A 25,763-nucleotide genomic window follows, 5' to 3' on the forward strand; every position below is an offset into this window, starting at 1 on the left:
AATGGACTGGTTTTAAGTTTTCCCGTTTCCACTGAATAGGAGCTTGAAATAAAAATTATACTGAATTATAAAAAATAAAGAAAATGACACTTCTGGCATATTTCTGGTTTTGGAGTGAAACATGCACCTTCTATGAATAAAGTCTATGTTTTCTCTGAGGCACATCTTACATTACATTTGAACAATCAAATATGTCATTGTCTATGTTTGCTTTTTCTCATATACCTGAAAAATGGCAACAAAACTCAGACATTTTTAACTCATTTTTTCTGGATGATTTGTATTGGTTATCAACTGTATTACTTAAATTTAAAAAACAAACCCACAATATCTTTTTCTCTGTAGAAAAAAAGGACTTCTAAAATTATAACTAGAGTTGATATCTTTTCCATGTATTATATTCAGCTCATGGAACATAATCACATTAAAGGATCCTAACTTAGGACCTCACCCCATCATGTTGTATGCCACATATTGTTTATAAATTAGTTAGCCACTTTCTCTCTACTTATGTTAGCAATTCTAACCAGATGTTTTTTCAAAATTTATAGAGTATTTATTTTAAAAAACACTTAGAAACAGTATGGTTAGGTCTTAGGTAGTAATATACTTTTCTAATTCACTTCTAGATTTTTATCAGTTTATATCAAGTTATATAAACTTGCTTAGGTTATAATATCTGATCCACTTCTGAAATCTCAGTATCAAAAATGTCTTTCTCTCTCTCTCTCATCATATCCTATTCATCCAATTTACTTATTAAAGAACCTTTACAGCAGTGATTCTTTGATTTCATCGAGATCTCTAGTCCACTTATTTTACCACTTTGTCATATTAACCGGAACTCTCCGGTGTTCATTTTTCCTAGTCTAGCGTACAATTCATACTCCATCATTGTCATTATTTCTTACTTTTATTTTGCATCCGTAGTACTACGGTGAACACATTAAAGTGATGTAAACCCCAATATCCATTTATTTTCTCCAGATCTGTACTACAGCACATAACTGCTTGGTTGACGTGACTCATTTCATATTACACATTTTAAGCAGGTAATCAAGACTACTTAACTCTCTTATAGGGCTTTCTTGTTGGGCTCATGTTCTCATGCCATGAAATATTCCTTCTCTCTTTTAACCCTAAATTTCTTCACCTTTAATCTGAGCTGAATATTCATCTTTTAACTCATTGAGAAAGTGGAAGCCACCAGAAACCATTTCCTTCAACATTCCACCACAAAATCTACAGATTTATCTATCCCACACCCATCTTCTCTTTCTATCCTACCACAGTTTAGAGTGTTACCCTTCTTATCAAAAAATAGTCCATCCCTGCATTCTTTGGATCCAGTTCCTTTTCAAAAAGCTCACTCTTGGGCTTCCTTGGTGGTGCAGTGGTTGAGAGTCCACCTGCCGATACAGGGTACACGGGTTCGTGCTCCGGCCCGGGGAAGATCCTACATGCCGCGGAGTGGCTGGGCCCGTGAACCATGGCCGCTGAGCCTGCGCGTCCGGAGCCTATGCTCCGCAACGGGAGAGGCCACAACAGTGAGAGGCCCGCGTACCGCAAAAAAAAAAAAAAACAAAAAAAAAACTCCCTCTTTTTGTCATATCTTCTGTTTCCTCCCTCGAGATTCTCTTCCTTTATAGCCAGCTGATAATTCCTGCAAGCATAAAACATATTTTTGCTAGCTCCTATTTGTTCTGTGGACTGCATATTCCTTCCACCTTCTTTCTTGGCTTCTACAAAATTCACCTCATTGGGGTTTCCTTTTACCACTTATTCAATCTTCTTTGCCAACTCATCCTCCTAAACCAAACCTTTAATTGTTAAGATCCTCAGAATTTGGTCTTGGTCCTTTTATTCATTTCTTTTTGATTACTTCTCAGTAATGTCATTGACTCCAAAGAATTCCAGTGTCATCTGTATGCTGATGACTCAAAAATTATCTTTTCTCTCCACAGGCATCTCCTTTGACTATCTGTTTCTCTCAAATTGCATATCTTGCTCCTTTCAATAAATGCCACTATCACCCACCTGAGGCCAGGAATTCAGAAATAATCATTTATTATTAATAGTAATCTGTCATACAGAGTGAAGTAAGTCAGAAAGAGAAAAACAAATACCGTATGCTAACACATATATATGGAATTTTAAAAAGCGGTAGTGATGAACCTAGTAGCAGGGCAGGAATAAAGACGCAGATGTAGAGAATGGACTTGAGGGCACGGGGTGGGGGGAAGGGGAAGCTGGGATGAAGTGAGAGAGTAGCATTGACATACACTACCAAATGTAAAATGGATGGCTAGTGGGAAGCTTCTGCATAGCAAAGGAGATCAACTCAATGCTTTGTGATGACCTGGAGAGATGGTATAGGGAGAGTGGGAGGGAGGCTTAAGAGGGAGGGGATATGGGGATATATGTATACGTATAGCTGATTCACTTTGTTGTACAGCAGAAACTAACACAACATTGTAAAGCGTTTATACTCCAATAAAGATGTGAAAAAAAGTAGTAATAATTTATATTAGTAACTATATTAGTAATTCTCTAAGCTAACAATTGCTCCCTCCTATCCTTTCCTGTTGATTATAGCTCTGAAATATATTGATTACATATTTGAATTGTATACTGATTATATTTTGGAAATATCTGCCAATTTTTAGATTCTTTTACTACATGATTGTTCTTTATCTTGAGTTGCTATTAACTATTATCTGAATTACTAGAGATACCTCCTGTCCATTTGCTTCAACTTCTTCTCTACATGGCAGTAAAAGTGATCTTTTAAAATGTAAGTTGGATCACATTGTTCTACCAAAAAGTTTGAGTTGTTTCCCAAAGCTCTCAGAAAAAATTTAATGTTTACTATGATCTATACAGTTGGGCATGATTCACTTCTACTGAATCACTAAACTCACTTCACACTTGTGCCCCTCCATCTCCTTCCCCAGTCACATTAATCTTTTCTCAGTTGTGAGAATATGTGAGATTATCTTCATTACTTTGGGTGGAAATATACATGTTGGACCCCAGTTCCCACTAAACGTGCCCACAACTTCCTCTTCATCTGATTGTTTCTTTTTCATTTTTAATTCTTATCTTACATGACATGTGCTCAAAGAGACTCTCCCTCACTACTTTATTTAAAGTAGTTTTTTCCTCAGTGATCTCGTACCTTTCTATTTTATTTCTTAGCTCTTATTCACCCTAAAAGTATTTTCTTTGTCTTGTATTTGTCCCTTTGTCTGTCTACTCTACTAGAGTGTACATTCCATGAGGTTAGGTACTCTTTCTCCTAGTTTACCACTTTTTCTCCAATACCTTTAATGGGGTCTGTCATACTATAGATGCTCAGTAAACATATATGTTGACTGAATTGCTCCTCATCAAAGGTATTTTTGATAAATGGCCATCATTATATCTGATGGATATAAAGCTTGGCAGGACATTTTGAACTGTTTATCTTACTTCTTGTAATAATCAACCACACAGATAGGAAGATGGCTGTATTCCTAAGGATCTTTCATTTTTCCTATTCATGGTAACTTTTGCTACTTTACCTTTGCTTTCCAAATAAGACTATGGGAATTGTGCCCTAATCACAAATTTTAGGACATATTTGAAGTTTGGACACATTTTCTTACATTTGGAGGTGGGATGGTATTGTTAAGAAAACTCCCTAAATAGGTGCTTGATTTTCACTAATACCTAATTCCAGACTTTATTATGGTCAGTGCTCTCATTCTCTATTGTAACACAACAAACTATCACCAAATTTAGTGGCTTAATACAACATCCATCTTGTTATTATTCTTTATATTTTTTGGATCCGGGACTTAGGCAGAGCCCACAGGGAAAGACTTGCTTCTGCTCCACAAAATGTAGCCTCTCACTTGGGGTAGCTCAAACAACTGGAGGCTGGAACAGTTGCGGACTAGCTAGGCATCTCTTTTCACATTATCTCAGGGTTTCTTCTTTTGGTTTCTCCACATCATCTTTTATCTTGGTGTCCTCAGTAACATAGCCTCAAGATAGTTGAACTTCTTACCTGGTAGCTCAGTATTCCAAGAGCAAGTGTTCTGAGAGCGGAAGAAGACGTCAGTCTCTTGAAGCCAGTACCTGAAAGCAGGTACAGAATCACTTCCACTGTATGCCATTTGCCAGAGCAGCCACAGAGCCTGCAAAGATTCAAGAAGAGGACACTTAGAGGAATGCCAAACAATTTGTAGCCATCTTTAATCAACCAAAGTAAGGTACTGAGTTTTAATTATAAGTAGAAAGACGTTATTAAAAACAAGTGAAGGGCAAATCTTTCTTATGAATGATGTTATTGAAAAATCAATGGGCATTTCTGCCAATTTATAATTGATAATTTATTCCTTTATGAAGATGAAGCATATATTGTATTAGCCTCATATTCTTTACTGAATGCTCATTCATCCCAGTTTTGGTGTTTCAAATGTTGGCAATTATTGATACTTACATACATCCCTATGCTTTTATGTCATCCAATTTTAAATAATAATTTGGCTGATCCAATGAAACTCTCCTCTAAGCCTTTCTTTTTCATTTTTTAATTCCTTTCCATCTTTTAGTAATAGAAAATTTATTTCATGGTGTGGTGTGTGGTTTTTGTTGTTGCTGCTATTTTTGGTCATTGTTGTTTTTCTTTTCTTTGTTTTGGACATTGTGGAAGGTGAAAGGGAGGAACCTCACCTATTCCAAATGCAAGAATGAGGACCTATGCTGTGAACAACATGTGGGTTCTCTAATCATTTAAATGTTTTGTTTTATTTAATCCTCACAACAAACCTATCACAACAAATGCTCCAGTTATATAATTGAGAAAAATGTTTAATATGGGTTAATGAAATTGTACATTGGATTGAGAAATGTACCCATAATGAAGGCAGAAGGTCATTACTTGAATTTATACTGACATTTTTATGGACAACATTAGTCTGGGTCTTGATCCTGATTCTGTAGGTACACAAGCTTTTAACTTTTACACAAATGTTAGATTAGTGGATATCTGAATTTCCTATTGGTTACAAAACTCCATGAAGGCATACATTCTTGAAAGAGATAAAATGTCTTTTGAAGTTCAGGAGAAAACAATTTTTGTTAGTTAATTGAGTTGTTTAAATAGATGGCAAATTAGAAAGCAGGACTTATGTTGGAAATTCCTTGGCTATAATTCACTTTTACTTACACCTGGAAATAACTTTTCATGTGTCTTGAAATTACTCTTTGGTCTTGATCCATTTTCTGAACAATATTTCTTTTTTCATGAAAGTTAGCATGTGTTTACAGCTGAATAGGTTTTTTCATCTATTTCCTGACAGTAGAATTTTGGATGTCTATAGGACTCTGTTCATTTTGTGTTCTTTCTGTTTCTTTCAGTTCAAGCTGGCATCTTGCTGAATATGGAAAATCTTTTAAAACTTTGTAGATCTCCTATTAATCTTTTTTTCTGTCTACCACATTTGACACAAAAAAAAAAAAAAAAAAAAAAAAAAAAAACAACCTGTAGATTTCTTCAAAATAAGCACTTTTAGAACTTATATTTCTCCTAAGGAATAATGTCCTTATACTTCTTAGGAGCACTATTTTTTATTCAGAGAATCTGTGAATTATACTTTTTAGGTCCTTAAAGCGTCTTTTATCTGACTAAACAGTGCTTTCAGGCACTGTTTTTTCCATCCATCAGTTTCATTTTTCTTTTGGTCTGAAAATTTGTTGCCTTTTGCTTAATAACAAATTAATTAATTACTTCCAAAACAAACATTTATTATCTCATAAAGTTTCTAAAAATCAGAAACCCAAGGGTAGCTTAGCTGGGTGGTTCTGACTCAAGCTCTCTCATGACATTACAGTTAATCTGTTGGTGAGGTAGCAGTTATCTGACTACTGAAGGATACACATCCACACTTACAACCATGGAAGTTGGCAGGGGCTTCAGTTCCTTGCTTTGTAGCCCTCTTCATGCAGCTGGCTTCTCCCAGAATAAGTGACCACAAGAGAGAACAAGATGCCACACTGCCTCTTGTGGCCTAGTCTTAGAATCAGAAACCATTAATTCTCCTTCATTCTATTAGTTAGAAGTGCGCCCCCAGGTCCAGCCAACACTCAGCACAAAGGCACAGATACCAGGAGTTGGGTATCACTGTGAGTCAACTTGGAGGCAGACTACCACAATGCTTTTCATCGGTTTTGGATAATCCATGGGCAGTGCCATCTCAAGTTTTACTTTTGCTTTATTATTGCTCTTATTTCTTCATACTACTCCATATACACTTGTATCTTTTCATCGTGGATTTTTTTTCTGTTTTCCACTTCATGTTTTGTTTTGTGCTTCAATCACTATTAATTCTACTGACCCATATTCTAGTTTTTAAATTGTCTTTTCTGCTGGGTCTAATGAGATGTTAAATCCTTCTACTGAATTTTAGTTTCAACTGTTGCATTTTTTAGCTTTAAGATTTACCTTTTGCTGTTTTTATTCCTGTTCTTTGTGAAATTCTTTATTTTAAAATTTCTTTCAATAAACATCCTAATCCTTACGATTTAAAAGTTCAATACCTATTATTTTCTCTATATCCACTTTTCACAATTTTGATATTTTGATTTTTGTCTTATAATACAGGTAAGCTTTAGTTTACATGCTGGAAATTGCATAATAAAAATAAAACAGATTCTGCATAATAGTATCTTCCTTCAGAAAGGATTTAATTTTCTTCCAGTAATTAGAATATGGGCATATCACCCTCCTAGTCAATGTTGATAAATTTCCAGTTTGCCTTTTGTCCCCAGGACCTAACACTTATAAGGTTGAACTGAAAGGTTGGGATGTTTACTTGGCCTCTCATACTTGAAAAGCCCTAAGTGCTAACTTCATCTCCCTAGTGTGATAAGGCTGTTAAAATTTCTGCTTAGCTTTTAGAAGCTGCTATAGATGTGATATTTGCAAATATTACCCTAAGAATGTGAATCTTTGGAGTCAACCAACAAATATAAATTTTATTCAAAATGTTGTACTTGCTTCTCTCTGGTTCCCTTTCCTCTGTGTCTTGACCCATAAAGTCATACTATATTTGTTAGACCTCAATGACAGTTTTTGTCTCCTCAGCCCAGTGAGACCGTTATAAGCTGTAGATCACTGTATGTTTTTGCTCGTTGCCCCTGAACAGTGAATAATCAAATTTCAAACCTGGGAATGGGTGGAAATTTAGCACTCACGTCAATATATTTCCCATCCTTCAAAAACTTTGTCTCTCAAATACCTGCTACCATGTTTAATTCCTGATGCCTCCAAACACTGTTTTTGTATTTTAACCAGACTTTATAGCTGTTATTAGTGGGAGATTTAGTCTAATGTCATTTATTTTATCTATGCCAGAAGCAGAAGTCAAATCAAGTAATTACAACATATATGCACATTTAATACACAGATATGTAGTTTATTTTTTCACTTACTCATAATTAGTTCTTAAAAATGTTGAGTTTAGAAGCTCAGATTTAGCTATGGTTCTATAGGATGTACTGGGAGCCAGAGTATAGATATACTGGTTGTAGAGAACATTATGATACAATCTGGAAAAGAACAGATAAATATTTTTTTCTGATAGTAGAAACTTATTTCCTCTGATATCTGACATATCAATTGACCTCAACCCAACTTTGCTGAAACAGTATAGGACCACAAAATAGCAGATTACATTCTGTTTTCTTAAAGATTTTGCTTGGAACTACCAAAACCCAGAGGGAAAATATATTTCATTGGGATTAATGGATAATATCTATTGAATGCAAAAAGTTAAAACTATATTATGTCTACAGTTGTTAACACTTTAGCAAAGAGAGGATGTAATTTTATTTATAGATTCTTGCTTTGAACTGCATTTAACTTTCTCAAAAGTATCTTTGGGCAATAAAACTTTCTGTGATTTTCTAAAAATATTTTAGTTTTGGTTCTGGCTTTTTTAAGTAAGAAAGGTTATAACATTTAAACTTTTTTTAGAACTAAGAACTAATGTGATAATAGAACAAGGCTTAAAGAAGTAAAGTTATAGTATATTAGAAAATGGCAAATATGCTTTAAGAAAACATTTTAACATTTACATTTTTTACACTCAAGATCAGATATTCTATTGAAATAATTATAGTGCCAACTCATTTTAGAAATTGGTTATTAAACTTGAAATTTATTGGCACAATTTTTCATTGTCTACATGTTACTACTTTATTTTTTTCAGGTTTTTTAAAAAAAAATATTGGCGTATAGTTGATTTAAAATGTTGTGTGGCACATTTAACTGAAACGCTACTCCCTTTCCACAAAACTTTGAAAAAAATCTAAATACATTAACATGTCCCACAAAACCATGCATGATCTGAGTCCTCATAATGCAGATGAAATTACCAACTTTCCAAGTTCATCTCGTGTCTCTACCTAGTTGCTTCCTTGTCTTCAGCCACTAGGAATTATGCTGTTCCTTCAAATTGTGAACTTATTCTCACCTAAAGGTCTTTTTCTTATTCTCTTAAATTGAAGAGCTCTTCTTCCAGATTTTTAAATGACTTTCTCAGTTGCTTCACTTGTCTTTCCTTGTTTTTTACATTTTCAGATTCTCTCCTCTCATTATTGTAACAAAATAACATTACTCTGTTCTCTTACCCATACTGCATTTTAAAAATAGCTTCTAACATTATATATTTGTTATTTTACTTGCTTAGTATCTTTTTCCCACTAAAGTGTCAGTTCTGTGAGAAGCTGTATTATCAGCGCAAATATTAGTGCTTAAAGAGAGTAAATAGTTGCTATTTGTTATTGAATAAAGGACTCCCAGGCCCTTCACACACACATACAAATAGAAAAAGACAGGATGTAACTAACAAAATAACATTTATAGAATTAATCATCTGACAAATATATGTTTCTATTGATTTTTATGCATAATTTCCTTGAGAAGCAAACTGATACTTTGATCCCATCTTTAGAGATGTATGATCCCATCTGTTTAGAGATACTAAGCAAGAATCAAAGCATTTGGATCCTAGTGATGAAACATAACTAGTAGTTAGGAGGTATGTGTTCCCTGGAGGGTGAGAGACAAGGTTTCAAATCCCAGGTTTGTCTTTTATAAGTACTATTGTGTAATATTGGACAAGTTGCTCTCTACACCTCAGTGTCTCATCTATACAATCAAAATGATTATAACTATAATACTTCATGAAGTGGAATAAACTAGGTACATTCTAAAACAGACTAATGAAACAATAAAATTTAGTTATTATTTTCACTATTAGTTCTTGTTTCAGGAGACACAGGCTATGAATGACCATTTATGTCTCCGAGGCTCATTTTTCTCATTTTCAAAAATAGAATTTACAAAACTTAAAAATGTTTTTATCTTTGAAGGTAGAGAATAGTTAGTGGTTGCTCTTACCATTTAGAGTATCTCAACACTGAAAAACAATAATTAGGACTCTATTCTATTTTCTCTTTTCCAAAGTAAGTAAACAATCTCATGGCTTTTAATACCATCAAGGTTGACATTTTTAATTTTATTCTCAATCAGAGACCAGCTTCATGAAGAGCACAAAATCTGACTTTGCTGTTATTAAGGAACACTGTCAAACACACAACTCCTGAGCTACCATGTCTTTTCTTTGCCATGTGGGTGGGTCAAGGGTAGTGGGAACAAACTAGTCTCTAATTGATCTTACTCTGCCATGGTGCATGTGGAGTCAGCAAAGTTGGTATCTCCTTTGAACTTTCACTATATTGTCTATATCTTTAGGTGAGATTCATTTATAACAGGAGATTTTTAAGTTCAGTTAAAAACAAACAAACAAACCTCAGTGTAGCTTAAATAAAGAAAGGATTTTATTGGCTTACTTATCTGAAAAGTTAGAGGCAGGCAACACTGGATCCAGTCTCCCCTAGGACTTCATGTCTCTGTCTCTCCGGAATGCTTTAATGATGTCAGTTTCCATACCAGAGCTCCAGATTCTACTGTTAGGATAGTAAAATCACTACAGCATATTCAGACCACACATTTTTACAGTTTCCAATCCAAGAGAAAGTAGTGTGTATCTTTTGCTATATCTTGAAGTCTTGGAGATTACTTGTTTCCATTTATTTGAATCATCTTTCAGTGGCCAGAGAGGTTTGTTTTAGGCCATCAGTTCTACTCAAGCCATGTAGCTAAGAATGGGAAGAACAAAAAATGTTGATGGAGAAAAAAGAATTGGACCTGAAGAAGCAATCAGCAAATGTCTACTGACCTGTTTTAAGTTATACATTTTCCTATTGAGAAAACCTGTCTGATAAATACCACCAGGAATACACCAGCAATAAAACAAATTTGGTTTATTTAATTTTCTGCAGTATTGGCAAACACTGTCCATGAGTAACACTGGGGCAGATAACTAAAAGGGAATGGGAAAGGACTTTTAATACGGCTTGCATTTCTGCCTAATGACTGTTTCTAAGGAGCAATTTAGAGAAGCATGAAACATTGCTAGATGTTTGTCACAGCAGTCCTATTCAGGAGGCAGGAGAAACAAAGCAGGGCTAAGGAAATCATTGGTAAGGAAGCCATAATTTCTCAAATTATGTGTCCTTGGCCATGTCTAGTTGAAAACTTTCTTTTAGTTTCCGTTAGAAATGCTATAGTCTGATTACTAGTCACACTAAGAAGATGACCTTGGGTTGTGTTTCTTCAGAAACCACAAAGCTAGGGTAAATGAGGAATGCTGTGAAAACAAAAAACAAGAGTGAACCCCCCAAAAAATCCTCTTATTTGAAGAACTGAGGATGGAAATTAAAGCTACTTCAATTGTGACCCAAAATAGATCAGATCCTTTAAGCAAAGACAGAATGTTCTATTTTCACTGATTTAATTTCAAACAGTTACGTTTCTCACAGCTGAGAGTTTTAATCAACAAGGTTTCTCAGCACTAGGTGTTTGAAGTTAGTAAAAGAAGTCTTTACATATTCAAAATAGATAACTGCCACACTTAAAAAAAATATATTGTTTTTTTAGTGCAGTTTTAAGTTCAAAGCAAGATTGAGGGGAAGGTACAGAGATTTTTCCATATGCTCCCTACCCCTTATATGCATAGCTTCCCCAATTGGCAATATCCCCCACCAGAGTGGCACATTTGTTATAATTGATGAACCTACATTCACACATCTAATCACTAAAAGTTTACAATAAAGTCCACTCTTGGTGTCGTATATTCTATGGGTTTGGACAAATATATAATAACTGTACCCAACATTATAGTATCATACAGGATAGTTTGACCACCCTAAAAATTCCTTGTGCTCTGTCTAGTCATCCCTCTACCCACCCCCAGCCCCTAGAAACTACTGATTTTTTTTTTTCACTGTCATATGATTTTACCTTTTCCAGAATGTCATGTAGTTGGAATCATGACATGATAATGACTTCTGAGATTGGCTTCTTTTGTTTAGTAATATGCATTTAAGGTTCCTCCATGACTTTTCATGGCTTGATAGCTCATTTCTCTTTACCACTGAATGATATTCCATAGTCTGAATGTACCACGGTTTATCCATCCTCTACCAAAAATATCTTTGTTGCTTCTAAGTTTTGGCAATTATGAATAAAGCTGCTATAAATATCTGTGTGCAGGTTTTTGTGTGGACATACATTTTCAACTCCTTCAGGTAAATACCAACGAGTTTAATTGCTGGATCATATGGCAAAAGTGTATTTAGTTTCATAAGAAACCATCAAACTGGCTCTGCAATTTTGCTTTCCTACCAGCAATAAATGAGAGTTACTGTTAATTCATGTCCTGTCCAGAATTTAGTGTTGTCAGTGTTCTATATTTTGGCCATTCTAATAAGTATGTAATGTCATTTTGTTGTTTTAGTTAGCATTTTCCTGATGAGAAATGATGTGAAACATCTTTTCATATGCATATTTGCCATCTGTATATCTTTGGTGAAACATCTGTTTAAGATCTTTGGCCTGTTTTCTAATTGGATAATTTTCTTCTTATTGTTGATTTTTAAGAGTTCTTTGTATATTTTGGAAAATATTCCTTTTTCAGATGGGTCTTTGTGAATATTTCCCAGTCTGTGACTTGTCTTCCTATTCTTTTGGCATTGTCTTTGGAAGAGCAAAACTTTTTAATTTAATGAAGTCCAGTTTATCAATTATTTCTTTCATGGATTGTGCATTTTTTGTTGTCTCTAAAAAGCCATCAACACAAGGTCATATAGGTTTCCTCCTTTTTTTTTTTTTTGAGTTTATAGTTTTGTGTTTTACATTTATTTAGGTCTGTGATCCATTTTGAGTTCATTTTTGTGAAGGGTGTGAGGTCTGTCTGCAGATTTAAAAAATTATTTTTTGCATGTGGATGTCCAGTTGTTCCAGCACCATTTGTTGAAAAGACTATCTTTCCTCCATTGTACTGCCTTTGCTCCTTTGTCAGAGATCAGTTGAATGTATTTATGTGGATCTGTTTGTTTTTCCTATTCTGTTTCATTGATCTATTTGTCTGTTTTTGGCCAGTACCACACTGTCTTGGTTACTGTGTCATTAAAATAAGCCTTGACATTAGATAGTGTCAGTTTTCCAACCTTGTTCTTTTCCTCCAATATCGTGTTAGCTATTCTGGGTCTTTTGTCTCTTCATACAGACTTTGGAATCAGCCCATCAATAGCCACAAAATAATTAGCTGATATTTTGGTTGGGATTACATTGAATCTATTAATCATTTTGGGAAGAACTAACCTCTTGACAATATTGAATCTTCCTATCTATGAACATGGAATATCTATTTATTCAGTTCTTCTTTGATTTCATTCATCAAAGCTTTGTTGTTTTCCTTATATACATCTTGTACATCTTTTATTAGACTTATACTTTAACATTTCATCTTTTTCGGGGTAATGTCGATAATATTATGTCTTTAATTTCAAATTCCACTTGTTTATTGCTGCTATATAGGAAAGTGGTTGACTTTTGTATATTAATTTTGTATCCTGAAACCTTGCTATAATTGCTTATTTCAGGAGTTTGTTGTTGTTGTTTTTGTTGATTCTTCAGATTTTTTACATAAATAGTAATGTCATTTGCAAACAAAGACAGTTTTTATTTCTTTTTTCCCAATCTGTATCTTATTTCCTTTTCTTATCTTATTACATTATCTAGAACTTCCAATATTATATTTAAAGGAATGGTGAGAGGGGATATCCTTGCCTTGAACCTGATCTTAGTGGGAAAACTGAGTTTCTCACCATTAAGTACTATGTTATCTATAGGTTTTTTATAGATATTCTTTATCAAGTTGAGGAATTCTTCTCTATCCCTATTTTACTGAGAGTTTTTATCATGAGTAGGTGTTTGCTTTTGTCAAATGCTTTTTCTGAATCTATTGATATGGTCATGTGATTTTTCTTCTGTATTCTATTGATGTGATGTATTATATTAATTTATTTTCAACTGTTGAACTAGACTTTCATACCTGGGATAAATCCCAGTTAGTCATGAGGTATACTTTTTTTATATACATTGTTGATTTTGATTTGCTAATATTTTGTTGAAAATTTTTGCAGCTATATTTCATGAGTCTAGTGTTCTATTTTTGTAATATTTTTGTCTGGCTTTGGTATTAGGGTACTGTTGGCCTCATTAAATTAGTTAGGGATTGTGTCTTCTGCTTCTGTTCTCTGAGATTGTAGAGAATTGGTATAATTTCTTCCTTAAATGTTTGGTAGAATTCACCAAAGACCCAATCTGAGACACTCTATAACTTATTGTTAACTAAAATATCCATGAAAACCCTTAAATAACTTAAACATATGTGGTAAAAAAAAAAAAAGTAGTACTATTCTTTGTTCTGTTTTTTAAATTTTGTTTTACCATGGACATTTAGTCTAAAAATTAACTTTAGGGACCTTTTATTCTGTCCTAATAATTTTTCATATAAGAAACCAGAGATGTGTATTGGTGAAATAACTTGCTCAAGTTCACAAGCTAATTAGTGCCAGACCTAAGAGTAGGTTCTCTCTCCACAATACTGCACTGTTACCAGCTAAGTGGCAACAAATAAGAAATGTTTGTACAGAAAGGTGCATGCTACAGTACTACTAGTTGTAAGAACTCACTCGGACAGAAGTTCCTTCCCTTAAATAATCCATCATCTTCTTCCATGGGTCTGCTATTTGTATGCCATTCATTTGGACAGTTTAATTATTGGTAAAATAATTTCAACTGCCATTGGAAAAAAGCTTTTTATTATTTTATCGGAAAAATATTAGCTACAGCTTTTTCCATCTGAAAAAAAAAGAAAAAAACACCAACTTATCAAGAAGGAAAAGTTGGAGGGCTATCTTCTTAACTATGATGATTTGGGAAGTAAAATCTCATTATGGGAAGAAAAGGGTGGGGTGGGGGGAAGGTGTTTGCCTTGATAGCTAAAACTGACTCATCACTGTCCCCGGTCCTTCTCAACAGATCTATTGATAGTTTCATTCATTCAACAGACACTTTTGAACATCATTTTGTGTCAGGCACTATTCTAAACTATAGAGATATATAGTAGCAGTTATTAAAGTAAACCAAGTCCTTGCCTTTAGAGAACATACTTTCTAGTGAAGGGAGGCAATAAGGAAATAAATATATAACATTCCAAATAAAATAGGGAATGGGATTTGGGGACATTCATTCAACATGTATTTATTTCACGTCTGTTATATGTAAGTGCAATCTCACCTCTTGGAAATGCAAAGACAGAAGTGTTTCATCCTTGGGAATTCACAGTGGCAAACACAGATGAATAAACAGGCAAAGTTAGATTAAAGCTTTATAGAAGAGCAAAAATGGAATATAGAAACTTATACATTCTGCCTTATTCTTTCCAGAGTTATGGTGATTGGGAAGATGCCATTAGCATAAGCTAGTTGGGAGAAAAGTAACTACCTGGTCAATTGGAAGCCCCACCCTGATGATCAGACCTCTCATTGCTGAACTTAGATAGATTTTTACTATAGCAAAGGAACTGTAAATAAAAGAACTGTGAAAGAACTATGGGTATTCTACAGAGTAACCCAGACTATTAGAAACATAATATGAGCCACAAATAAAAGCCACATATATAGTTTAAATTTTTCTAGTTGCTTGATAAAAAGTGAAATGGATTTTAATAATATATTTTATTTAACTTGATATGTTCAAACTATTATCATTTCAACATTTAATTACTGTAAACTTATGAATGAGATTTATATATTTTTCTTTCCATACTGTCTTCAAAATCTAGTACATATTTCCACCTAAGCACAGCTCATTTTGGACTAGAGATATTTCAATTGTTCAATAATTCATGTCTACCATATCACACAGCATAGCTATAGAACTTTCCATCTCAGCCTACCCTGCCTTTCTGCTGAGATTTTTATCTTAGACAATAAAGATATGTACAGATTTCAGCATAGAGTATGGATTTTCTAGACTGTTTTGATTACAAATTGCAGCTGGCAATTTTGGGGGCTTTTCTGTTTATGTTGAATATTTGGTTAATAGGTCTAATAAGTTACAAGGTAGTAGACATTTTTGTGTAGAGAAAAATGATGCTGTATCTGAATAAAATAAGCCGAATCTCTTACCCCTCTTACCCTCTTACCCCTGCTAAATTACTGTAAAATTATTAATTATTTTAAGAATCAAACAAAAATTTTTCCTTTTTCTTTTTTTTTTTGTCCAATAACAATGAGAGTATGAAGGTCAGGCTCAAGTGTCCCAAGATTTTCTGAAATTGTAAAACACAGTGTAACAGAGAAGAATCTGCATTTCTTCTGGTTTCTCATTGAATTACATAGTAACTGAGAACTGCCAACTTGCTGACTATATATATTTTTAAGTTCAAAAGGCAAAAGGTGAGTATTCACCATTGACCTGCTTGTCAACACTGAACAATTTTTTCTAGATGCTGACAGTTTATTTGAGTTTTTTCCTGCTTTGTCCTTACAGCCTTCTCTCACAGGTGTTTTCTTTCTGTGCTTTTTCAGAGCATTTGTTCAGGTGATGCTTGAATTTATAAACTCACTAAAGTATAAGATCTAATTTAGTCAATCAGAACCAAGAGTCTGTAATCTGGAAAGGTAGATTTTAGGTATCACAATACAGTATAAATAACATACATCATTTAAAAAATAATCTATTTTTGATATTTAATTAGTAAGTTATTGGTAATTATGACTCATCATAACTATGGAAAGACTAATAATGAAATATCCTCCAAATCTAAATGATATTCTTATAGGACACAAATTAAAAAGTTATTCTTTTATGTATATAATCTGACCAGAAAATGAAAAAAGTTAATTAATTATTCTTCACTGTAGTAATTTATGGTTAACTTCCATTTTTTGATTTTTCTAATTGAATAGTTTGTTGATAGCTATATAAAGAAATTTTTATTCCCCTATACTGTTTCCCTGCCTTTGTTTCAGGTCAAATGGTATTGAAGCATTGATCTTTTGTAGGTTGCAATTTTCTCATTAATACAACTTGAGGACACCACTATGTTCACCCCAAAACAAGCTTAAATACAGTCATCAAATACATACAACAGAATGCGTTATAAACCTTTAACTTTTCTTTGGTGATTTACTGGGGAAATGTTTAAACCTCTCCAAGAATTTTAACATTCCTGAGTATATTTACTTCTATTTGTGTTGTGTTGGTCCACTTTACTTGAGATATTAACTTGAGAGAAAAGATCTGCCAAATTACCTTAGGCATGAAATACAAAATGTTAAAAGATTTTTCTTCTAAACACAATGTATTTTTTAAGTCAGTATTTAAAACTTAGGGATTGACCAAGTTCACTAATTGAACATTTTTATTATTAGATTATAAAGTTGCTTAAACATGTCTATGTATGCCATTTATTTTATCCTGAAACTACAGATTTTTAACTTAAATCTATATTCTATGTTACTGGGTTGAACCTCTCTTTTAAATTATCATAATTACTTTTCCTTTGATGTATATTCCTCTTTTAAATTTCCTTTGGTATGAGAATCTGCAGATATTTTATAATGTAGTATTTGTTCCTCCGTATTATAATTGTTATAGCATGCTATGAAAACTACATTCAGACTTTTAAAATTTCATTCGACATTTTAATAGTAACTTCCTACAAAATTTTTAAGGAAAGCATCACTATTTTATAGTTAAAAAAGGAAGAATAGGATAAAGAGGCAATTCTAGAAATTCCAAATGGTCTATTCAAATCTAGGGGCAATTGCAGTAGACCATGTTGATTCGCCAGAGATCTAGTGTCCCAGTTAGCTAGTTATACAGGTAGACTCAGGCATCTGAAGTGTATTTTCAAACCATCATTTTTTATCTAGTTATTATAAGCCTATTCATTAAGTAGAAAGAAAACACAAAAAATTTAGTCATGGGATGAAAATGACAAAAGTAGGATATTTTATTGTTAGCTGTCTAAGGAAAAGAGCCAACATAGGTTCTCAGGATGTTTATTAGGACAAAGTCCTGATAAATAATTTTGACCAAATGAAAATATTTGAAAGGACAGGTAAACTGAGGTATAGAGAGTAGACCAAATTATCTGAAAGAGTATTCAACAATTTTTAAAATTTTTTATTCTGAGGTGAGTATAGATTCATAGGAAATTGCAAACACACACACACACACACGGAGATTACGCATGCTTCAGCCACATTTCCCCAGTGGTAACATCATGAGTAATCATAGTATAGGATCAAAACCAGGAGATTGACATTGGTATATGCTACACAGAATTCATTTGTGTGTGTGTGTGTGTGTGTGTGTGTGTGTGTGTATGTGTGTGATATGTAGTGCTATGCATTTTTATCACATGTATGGATTCATGTAACTACCACCACACTCAAGATACAGAGCTGTTACAGTACCACAAGGTCCATCAGACTAACCCTTCATAGCCTCGCCCAAACGTTCTCTCATCTCCATCCCTAACCTCTCTGTAAACCACAAATCTATTGTCTATCTCTATAATTTTGCTATCCAGAAATGTCAAATAAATGGAATGATACAACATCTAATCTTTTGAAACTCGCTTTTTATTCACTCAGCAAACGCCCTTGAGATCCACCCAAGTTTTTGTATGAACTTCACATTCTCTTTCTCCTCTCTAGGATTTCAGTGCTAGACAGAGTCCTGTATTTGTCTGCAGGTCCTTGTGGCTCTATTCTTTTTTTTTTTTTTTTTTTTCTTTTTAAGTCTGTATTCTCTCTCTTTTTCAGATTATTCAGATTGGGTAAATCTTTGAGTTCACTGATTCTTTTTTCCATCATCTCATTCTGCTATTGAGCCTATCCATTGAGATGTTCTCCCCCAACCCCCTTTGGTTACTATATTTTTCAGATCTATGATTTCTTTTTGTTTCTTTTTTATATTCTCAATTCCTTTGACAAGATTTTCTATTTTTTCACTTGTTTCATGACTGCTCATAATTGCTCATTGAAGCATTTTAATGATCACTACTTTAAAATCCTTGTCTGGTGACTACAGTTTCTCAGTAATCTCAATGTTGATGTCTCTCGATTGTACTTTATACAAGTTGTTTATTTGTAAAAGAGAAATTATTTGCAAAAGAGATTTTTTTATTGTCATGTGACTATTTTGGATATTACGTTGTGAGACTCTGGAATCCATATAATCCTTTTTAGTAGGCAGTTGTCCTGTTTAGGATACATTGGAGTTAGATGAGGGTGAAGGTTCAGCTCCTCGTTGGTTCTTGTTGACACCAAGGTAGGGTGGGGGAGATCAGAGTACTGAGTAACCTTGCCTCACACAGCCTCATTCAGTCTTGTTGCTGCTGGATGGGAGTGAAGGCTCAGCTCCTCATTAGGTCTTGCTGGTACTGAGACATGGTAAGTTGAGTGCTAACTAACCCACCTTCTACCACATTGTTAGGTATTATTGCTGCTGACTGTGATTGGTGGCTCAGCTCCCTGCTGGACCTTCATGAAATTTCCAAAGTAGGTGAATTAGAGTATTGCCTAATTCCTTCTTCTGTATAGAGGATTGAAGACCTACTCCCTGTTTAGGTACACTGACATTACCCTAGTAGTATAATTAGAGCATTGCCTCTTTATGCCAAGTAGGGGATGGAAGATCAACTCCTGTGGTTGGCAAACTCTAAAATTGTCCCTCAATATTTTTCTCTTTAATCCCCATGACCATAAGTATAGAGATATCTTGCCCATGATTATGTCATTACAGAGTAAAATGGATTTTGCAGATGTAATGAAGGTTTCTAATCAGTTGACTTTGAGATAATCAAAATGGAAATTATCCTAGTGGGTCTAATCTAATTATATGAACCCTTTAAAAGCAGAGATACTTCTCTAGCTAGTAGCAGAATGGGAAGTCAAAGATATTCAAAGGAAAAAAAAAAAAGATTTCAGACATCTTTGCTGGTTTTAAAGATGGAAAGGGCCATGTTCATGGAGCATAGAGCAGCCTCAAGGGGCTGAAAGCAACCCCTAAGCAACAGCAACCAATTATTAAAAGTAGGATTATGGTGGTTGATTATATGAATAAGATGCTTAAAGATTTTTCTGAGACATGCATATTAAGCTACCTGATTATGTCCCTTGAGTGGTATCCCTAGGACACTACCAAGCCATCTGTTGTACAGAACCTTGTATTATGTGACTCTCAAGATGTTGATCTTAATTTAATTACCTAAGGATGGCCCAGGTCATTGCTTTATTACTAAAAGAGTAATCCAAAGTTTCTAAGTTATCCTAACTCTTAGTGGAATTTAAAAAATAATAATCACAATTTGTTTTCTCTAACTGAGTGCTGTGATAGCAGAATGTGAATGAGAAAAATCATAAATGAGGATGATCTGTGGAGATAGATCTGATTTTATGCTGGGTATAAAGAATATGGCTTAGAATAATTTGGTTTGTTTTTCACTGAATCACCATTTTTTATATGAATTGTCATTTTAAAACTTTATTATTGCATAGATTTTGTAGATATGATCCTTTGTCAATACAAAGACTCAATAATGGAGCAGAGGAACAAATGCAAAATAAAACTTTAAAGGATTTTCCTATCTCCGTATCTTTGATGGCAAGGGCAGTGAGCAACAGTATTAAGAGCACATAGATCCAGAAAAGGTGGGAGAATCTCCTGCTAAAGGATTCTTGAAGAAGTTTCATTGCAAAGTTAATTTTATGGAAATACAAGGAATGCTCACAGGAACAGTCAGGATTTCAAGGCTGCTTATCCAAAGTTTTAAAATCTATTACAGTACAAAAGTGAAATACAGACTTTAGTGGAAGAAGCAATAATTTCCTGAATGTTAAAGAAAACACTTAACAGTTATATAAAAGTAGGAGTAAACTTTATTTACAACTGCAGCTATATTCTCAAATTCAGTATTGAAATCAATCAAGACTGAAAAGCGAAAGTGTCATTTACAAGCTATTCCCTCATGGTTCCTTTTTACTCAAATCACATTTGGAGCCTGTCTTCTGTGATAGAAGGTAACATTTACTGCATGTACTGGGTGGCATTTGCAATATGCCCTTACTGAAATCCCAAATCATATTTATAAAGAAAGGTTCAATCAAAAAACATTTTCAACCCATTTACTGATACATACTTTATAATCTTCAGTACTTTCCCTGTTTCCTAATATACAAGTTTGTTACAAACTGACTATCATGCAAAGGAGAAGAAAATAATAATTTTTACATGGCAAGAACACAAGATTTCAAGCTGATTTTTACGTTTGTGAATATGTGTCGTTGGCTAGATTTGCTTAAACATTCCCTGAAATGAATTCAAGACTGTTTTCAGGTATCAGATGAAAAAGCATATGTGAGAATAAAGATCCTATATTTGTGTTACTGCAGAGTTACCTCCATAGATATATTATATATAAAAAGTAAATCAAAAAATAAGGCTAAAAAAATTATGTTTCCTGAGCATCTACAAAATTTATTATAAATCTGTTGTTCCCTTTCCAACATTAGATGTTTGTGTGTTGTTACCAAAACTATTTATGCACAAGTGAAGATTTTCAAAGTGCAGGAGGATTTAGGGTGGAGAAATGGAAGAATGTATTGAATCCAATGATATACAACTATATACTTTTCAAAATAGGCTCAATTTTTTTACCTTAAATGGGTTAAACTTTGCTATGACTACAAAGTAAATAAGAATTGCATATTCATGCATATCTTAAAATGAAGATTTTGAATATAAAATATATACATTTCATATATGGCAAACCTTTGAAATTAGTGAAAATTAAATTAAGGTCTAATAAATACCTAATTTTAGCTGGGTAGCTATTTGAAGAATAAAATGAAGCTGGATTTCTCTGTCTCTATATCAGAAATAATTCTGGCTGACTCAGAATTTTAAACAAAAAAGGCAGCTACTAAATAAATTATGAGTGAATATTCATTGTGGAAAAGTGACACAAATTCCAACAGAGCCTTATGTTGAAATAAAATCATCACAAAAAATTATGGAAGATAAATTCAAAATCTAGTTCTATGGTTAAAAGAGATAATATGCACATTCTTTTTATTATAAAATAAACAGTAATAAATCAGTAAAAGGAACATCCCAAATAGAGTAAAAAATGAAGTGAATTATACAACAAATGATCAACCTCACTAATAAAGAAGTTAAAAATAGATTTCAAAAAGTACCTTCCCCATCTATCTATTTATATTTCGCTATACCAATATATATGTTCATATTTCATCAACAGTCACATAAAAGAACTTTCTTTTCTCCATGCCAACAACAGTCTTAATTATTTTTGTCAATCTTATATGGATGGGCAAAGATAAGCAAAGACAAAATTATTGTTGGCATGGAGAAACAAATCTCTTTATATGCTGTTGATGGAATGTGAACTCAATTTCTACATCATTTTAAATCATTTATTAAAAGACAAACATTTTAAAGAGTTTGCCACATTCTCATCTTTAGAATATCACAAACATATTTGCATGAATGGGACAGTACAGGCATCTATATACTGTGGACCCTTGAACAATACTGGGGTTAGGGGCACCAACCCTCTACACCAACCAGCTGAGGACCCGTGGTACATATTTATTGAAAAAAAAAATCTGCATGCAAGTGGACCCGCATTTCAGACCAGTGTTGCTCAAGGTCAACTGTAGAAGGTTTTCAGTTTTTCACATCATTGTTTGTGCTCTTCCTCTTTGATAGATTAATAAATGAAATATGACCCACCATATGACTGTATCAATTTGTAGCAACAACAAACGGATGTTCAGAATTTAGTGTTAAACAGCAAACAAAACATTGTAAAATACTTAGTATAGTATCAGGATGTTTATTAAAATATGCAGTAATAATATATGACTTATTATCATGCAAGCATATTGAAATGAATTAATTATATTTCATCATTTATTTCACAAATACTTTGAGACTCCACACTGTGTCAATCATGTGGTTCTTTCTCTTTTTTATGTCATTATTATGCAACCATATGATTATTAATTATTTTGTAATAGTTGTGCAAATAGTTGGTACATATATATCTACATGGTAAAAATAAGCAATAAAATGACCATCTTTTTTTTTTGTGGTACGTGGGCCTCTCACTGTTGTGGCCTCTCCCATTGCGGAGCACAGGCTCCAGACGCGCAGGCTCAGCGGCCACGGCTCATGGGCCCAGCCGCTCCGCGGCATGTGGGATCCTCCCAGACCGGGGCACAAACCTGAGTCCCCTGCATCGGCAGGCGGACTCAACCACTGCGCCACCAGGGAAGCCCTAAAATGAACATCTTTTAATCCACAATCCAACTTAATTGGAACTTTGCTAATAACACTGCATCATCTTCTGTGCTTCTCCAAATTACCAACAAATGCCTCATTTTATTTTAATTATTATTCCCAAACTGTGTGTGTCATTCCCTTACTTTTCATTTTAATATTTTTCAAAGTATAATATTCATATAAGAAACAAGTAAGCGACCAGTTTGATGATTTTCACACTTACACAATAAAGCAATACAAATACAAAAACAAAAAAATAACAACAATCCCCAGATGGAGAAACAGAACTTTACTGGCACCCAAGAAGCTACTCATTCCCACTTTAAGTCAATATTTTCTTTGAATGGTAACCACTTCCCTATCTTCTTACACACTGTATCACTTTTGCCTGTTTTGGAATTTTATATAAATAGAATTATAGTGTTTTGTTTCTTTTGTTCAATATTATTTGTAAATTTCGCCTATCTTGTTCAATGAAGCAATGGCTTATATAGTCTCGTTAGATAGCTGTTTGTTATAATGTAGTCTAATTTATTGTTTTTTCTCATTTACAGTTTGTACTTTTGCATCGTGTCTTATACCCTGTGACTATAAAGATAGCATATATTATATTTAAATTTTTTTATTGCTTACAGTATTTAAATTTAAATCAGTGACCAATGTGGAATTATTTTCTATGTATGCTGTGAGTTAGGGTCACAAGTTTCATTTTTTTCCTAAGGATTTTCATACTGAATAACCCATGCCTTTTCCCATACCTGAAACCCACACTTTCATCACTGCATTCCCACATCACTCTTACATGGTTTATTTAGAGTTACACATATGATATGGCTGCATAAAATCACTGAAGCCTCTTCGGCTTACAACTAAATCTTTGGATAAAATACAAAAAAATCTCCTTGGAAAGAAAAAGAGACTCTGCATTGACAAATTGTAGAGAAATAGAAAGGAACTAGCTACCTTTTGCACTCTCTGTAGTCATGAACAGAACATGATCAAAAGGCATTACACTGGCCTTCTGTTTCACGATGAGGCCTGTGTATACTCACTTCCCCATCAGCATCGTTATTCAAAACAACGGGCCTCTTTTTAAAATTTCAAATTTCTTGGGCAAAAATATATCCACAGGGTTCAGATGAGGCCAGGCATTGCTTCTTCAGTATCTCAAGCACCAGAAAAATATGTTAATTCCTGAAGGAAACGATATTAAACTTGTATCAGATTCAGCTGCTTTGATTCGGCAAACCCCAAGTTAAAAACATGGATATCAGAAAATTTTTGCATAGTATTTATGTTGCTGAAAAAGGATGTTCAGCAGGCTGATGATTAAGACCTAAATTGTCCAGCTACAAAAACAGTAAGGTGCTGGATGATTCCTGTTTATGATATATATATATATTTTTTTTTTTTTTTTGCGGTATGCGGGCCTCTCACTGTTGTGGCCTCTCCCATTGTGGAGCACAGGCTCCGGACACGCAGGCTCAGCGGCCATGGCTCACGGGCCCAGCTGCTCTGCAGCATGTGGGATCTTCCCGGACCGGGGCACGAACCCGTGTCCCTTGCATCGGCAGGCAGACTCTCAACCACTGCGCCACCAGGGAAGCCCTGTTTATGATGTTTTAAAGACACAATTAATGCCCTGTGTCAGAAAAAAAAAAAGTTAATAAGCAGCTTTTCATTCTTTGAATGGACCAGGCACATTTCCTACTTCTCTGACCTCAAGTTGGAGGACCAGGTCATTTTGTTCTGGGCAGGGTAGAAGGGATTACTGATTACCTCCTCTTTCCACTTGGTTTCTGTGCAGGATGGCATCCTCCTGGCCATAGGCTTATACATCCACCTGAGCAGTGTCTATAATGCTGGGGTTGGCTCCATCTTTGACAGAGTTCTGACTGAGCTGGTGTTCAAAATGAAACAGGTGGATAAGTTGTAGCTGGGAATCCTGCAAGCCATTGTGCGTTTAACCCAGATGCCAAGGGTCTGTCCAAGCTCCCAGAGGTTCTGTGGAAGTTTATGTTATTCTTGAGGCCTATACCAAGCAGAAGTATCTGGAAAAACCAGGCAGCTTTGCAAAACTGCTGCTGTGCCCCCCCCGTCCTGCACTCCATCAGCTTGAAATGCCTGGAGCATCTCTTCTTCAAGCTCATGGGGAACATGCCCATTGACACCTTCCTCATGGAGATGGAGATCCTGCTGCAGTTCACCTGAGCCTCACCAGTTACAGCCTCCTCTACCTCATAATTGTTTATGATAAATGTAAACAAGTATAATCAGATTGTAGAGGGAAGAAAAAATTTGGAGAAGTCGAGCACATTAGGGAAATGAAGATATTAAGGGAATAAAAAAAGGTATTCTGAAATGAATGAAAAGTAAGAGCATTTGCACTAGCAAACTTACTGTATGAGAAATGTTAAAGAAATGTCTTTAGGCTGAGGGAAAATAATACCAGAGGGAATCCTGGGTCTTTAAGAATGAAGAAAGACCAGAAATACTAAACACCTAGTTAAATACACTAGACTATTTTTTGTTTTAATTTCTTTAAAATATAAACACATATTGACAGCAAAAAGTATAACAATGTCCAATGGGACTTTCAGCATATGTAATAGATTTAACAACTATAAGATAAAGCTTATGGGGGTATAAAGAGACTTCAGTGGCAGCAAACATCCTATATTTTATTGAAGTAGTGCAACATTATTCTGAGACGACTGTGAACACTTGAATATGTGTATTTAAATTCCTAGAGTAAGAAAAAGTTATACAAAGAGATATAGCCAAAAATCTAATAGATACCTTAAAATACAGTGATCCAAAAGAAGGGGTAAAAGGTAAAACAGAGCACCAAAAATCAGAAGAGAGAAGCAGAAAACAAGCAATAAATGAGACTATATCAACCACATGAGACTAT

The 25,763-nt window shown here is 34.2% G+C and overlaps 1 pseudogene; it reads left to right on the forward strand.

Moving 5' to 3' along the window:
* Window positions 1–25,060, forward strand: part of LOC113611074 (retinoic acid receptor RXR-gamma pseudogene) — a 50,209-nt pseudogene extending 25,149 nt beyond the window's left edge.
* The last annotated feature ends 703 nt before the right edge of the window (window positions 25,061–25,763 follow it).

This window comes from Aethalodelphis obliquidens, unplaced genomic scaffold (assembly GCF_003676395.1).
Source record: "Aethalodelphis obliquidens isolate GAN/ISIS:26980383/991018 unplaced genomic scaffold, ASM367639v1 scaffold67, whole genome shotgun sequence".
In the NCBI taxonomy this organism is placed as follows: Eukaryota; Metazoa; Chordata; class Mammalia; order Artiodactyla; family Delphinidae; genus Aethalodelphis; species Aethalodelphis obliquidens.